The 3,717-nt window shown below is 32.3% G+C and overlaps 1 non-coding gene across 1 annotated transcript; it reads left to right on the top strand.

Annotated features, from left to right (window-relative positions):
- The first annotated feature begins 1,544 nt into the window (after positions 1-1,544).
- TRNAD-GUC (transfer RNA aspartic acid (anticodon GUC)) lies at positions 1,545-1,616 on the top strand. Its single transcript has one exon. It is a non-coding gene; the product is annotated as a tRNA-Asp (tRNA).
- Positions 1,617-3,717: the final 2,101 nt, after the last annotated feature.

Here is a 3,717-nt window from a genome sequence, read left to right as displayed (position 1 = left end):
AATTAATCTTTTACATTGCTTCACCTTTCCCTAAGATTATCATAAACTCAACTAAGATTCATTCTTAAATTGAAAAAATGTGGATAGTCTTGCAAAAATTAGCCAATAAATTTATTAGTTTATAGAAAAAAATAATGAAAAAATCTTTACAAACTAAAACATCACATATAACATAACTAAAATACCTAAAAATACCTCAACCAATTACACAAACTCTACTTACTCAAATCAAAACTTTAAATGATATGGCTATAGAATATTAATGTAGATTACACCAAAAACCTCACAACAAAAAAAATTATCCCATTTATTGAACACCTCAGATATAATGGAACAAAAGGAAATGGCCCAAACCCAATTAGAACTCGAACACAAACTCAATCTTGATCACATTGTCTCATTTGGAATGAGAGCATAAAACACATTACTAAGTTAGAATTAGATTTTTGTCTGACCATACTTTTCATATGTTAGTAATCATAATTGGAACAAATCCCTATGTTTTATTAATAAATGAACATTGAAGGGGTTAAAGCAACTAACTCAAGTGTGTTAGTGAGAGTGTCTAGGATGTGATAGATTACCCATGGGATTCCCCTTCTTTGCTAAAAATGAAGCTTTATGAGAGGTATAGGTTGGGAAAGTACATATTAACTATCTTTTATGATAAAAAATACACCATCTATCTTTCCATAGTAAAAGAGAAATCACCCAACCCTATTTTTCCTCTGAAACCATCTCTCCATGGTAAAAGGAAATCCCACTTTATTTTTCTTTATATAATGAAAACGAAGGCAAATATCTCTATTTTTAACATATAAAAGTCACAGATAAATTGAATTTGTATTAAAAACTTTAAAGAACTTCACTGCAACTAAGGAATTATTTTATTTAACGCTGTAGTTTAACCAGCGTGCAAAATTGTTTTGAGAATCATGGAAATTCCAGCGAGATTTTGATAATATCTGGCAGAGATTTTTGTAAATCCAAGCTATGGCTATCAAACTTCAAGATTTTAAATGCCCCATACGTTTTTGAGGGTGTTGAATCCATTTCCACCATCAAAAACATGATTTAGACACTACTACTATGAAATTTTTTGAATTTTTTTTAGTTGGATTCCAACAACTTTTGATCGTTTAAGCAATTCCTCTGCCTCAATAGACGACGCCTTATTTTATTTAAACACAAATGTCTGATTATTAGTACAATGACAGGCTAGACCGAATCATGACAGTGGCATTGAGAAATGTATATTCCAACACAGATGAACAACCTTACCATTTTGGTCTTGATGATGAACCACATTTGTTGGTTCGAAATGCATCGGCCAAAAATTTCTCTTATGTGATTTCTACCGAAAGACTTTGCTTAATTCATTATGGATCACAAAAGCTTGAATACAAAAACCTTACCATTCATTTATAATCGTAGTTGTGATTGTAACCATTCATTTATATTCGTAATCATGAGTGTGGTTCTTTTTATCTTTCAATATATTACCTTTAATTTGAAAAATCAACTGATAAATAAATTATCACATTGTCGTTGTAGTATAGTGGTAAGTATTCTCGCCTGTCACGCGGGTGACCCGGGTTCGATCCCCGGCAACGGCGACCCAATTTTACAGCCAGCCAAACCGATGATTTTGCCGACTTCTTCCCATCTACGCCTTCACTCTTCGGATTACTTAGAGTCGAGACTTCCTCTATCCAATAAATTCTAATTGCAGCTCAATCACTATTGCCTGTCATTCTACCTGCCATGGATTCCTACTCGGCATTCAGGGGAAATGACTGGAAAATAAATGGAGGGATTTGCCTGTCATTCTACCCGCGATGGATTCCTACTCGGCATTCAGGCGAAATAACTGGAAAATAAATGGAGGGATTTGCCTGTCATTCTACCCGCGATGGATTCCTACTCGGCATTCAGGCGAAATAACTAGAAAATAAATTGAGGGATGGAGAGATTTGTCACCAGAAACGAAGCGCTTCAGGTACTGTCAGCTGCAACATGAATTTGGCTATCCAATAAAATCTAATTGCTGCTGAATTCATTTTAAGACTGTTCCCTGTCATTTTACCTGCCATGAATTCATACGAAGCATTCAAGCGAAATAACTAGGAAATAAATGGAGGGATTTGTCACCAGAACGAAGCGCTTCAGGTACTGTCAGCTGCAACATGAATTTGGCTATCCAGGGGATGGTTTTGAACCAAATACAGCGTATGTTTAGCATTTCGAAAAGCTTGGAAGCTTCCGGTTTGCTTCTGACTTGTGGATCGAATTCTCCTCTGCTCCAAGAGTTATTGATTTTGCGGTATGTCAATTTGGAGGGAACTGTTTCCATCGGAAACTGTCAATGAACAGGAGATTGTTAATTTTTCAGAATTAAGTACTGAAATCATCTTCAGGATCTTAGGCAAAAATAATCTAAATGAGATGGATCTACAAGGTAATTTCAAATTTTGATATTTTTACTAGGTACTAATTTATAATATAAGCCAATATTTTTTCATCCGGAAAAAAAAAATTGTTAAGTTTATTATTATTTGAAATGCAATTTTGAATATATAAATATATTTTTGAAACTTTTGAAAGTGTTTATATAAATTTAACAATTCAAATTTGCATTACAATCTTTTTTTGGTCTAAAATTTAAGTAAAATATATATGGGAAAAGGGAATAAATGTTGAACATTTAGATTACGAAAAGTTAAGGTGAAGTGTAATGTTTTACCTTTTCACTTTTTTTCTACATCTCAAGATACAATCATACGTGAGATTGTATTTTATGTTGTTTGAAATGCATTTTTAAATGCATAAATAGATTTAAAGTTCTAGAAAGCCCTTATGTTGGTTAATTTATACAACTTTAATAACTTAAATCTACCATTTCAACAATTTTTAGTTGGATTTTGCTAAAAACATAAAGAAAAATATACCAAGGAAAAGGGACAAATGCAGAACATTTAATAATAACTCCAGGTGAAGTTTATTTCTTTTACTTTTTTCTTTTTTTTTTTGCCAGAACTTGAGGATACAATTCTTTGTGACACTGTTATTTTTGATTGGTTGAAATGCATTTTTGAATGCATGAAGGGATTTAGAGCCTTGAAAAAACCCTTAACTCACTCAATGCATATAGATATAACAATTCTAATATGTCATTCCAACATTTTTTTGGCCAAAATTTGTGCAGAACTTATAAAGAAAATTATCCAAATAAGTGTAAAATTCTAGAGCATTTGGACTACTTTACAAGTTAAATGAACTTTAAATGTTTTACATTCTTGTTATTCTTGCCAGAATATGATCATACAATTCTTGGTAAGATAGTTATTTTTCATTGTTTGAAATGCATTTTTGAATGCATAAACTAATTCATAGCCCTGAAAAGCTTGAAGTACTCAACTTATACAAATTTAACAACTCAAATATGTAACAATACTTGGCTAGTTTTCAAGCAATAAGTAAAATATACCTTTGAAAGCCAAAAAAATATGGAATTTTCAAACTAATTATAAACTAGCATTTGCACCTAATGTTGCAAAGGAAACGCCGTAAGGCATAGTGTGTGGAAGAATATTGAAATGTGAATGGGCTTTTGTGGGCTTTTTTGAAAGCAAGGGTCGATGATTCCGAGTTTTAATTTGAGGAAGCCATGCCGAAAACCGCTGAAATGGAATGCAGGTAGCCATAAATTATCGCATA

The sequence above is a fragment of the Pinus tabuliformis genome, chromosome 8 (genome assembly GCF_031772625.1).
Source record: "Pinus tabuliformis cultivar Carrire ecotype Pingquan chromosome 8, CPIR1, whole genome shotgun sequence".
Taxonomy (NCBI): Eukaryota; Viridiplantae; Streptophyta; class Pinopsida; order Pinales; family Pinaceae; genus Pinus; species Pinus tabuliformis.
The sequence above is the reverse complement of the archived record's forward strand: the minus strand, read 5'-3'. Positions and strand labels throughout refer to the sequence as shown.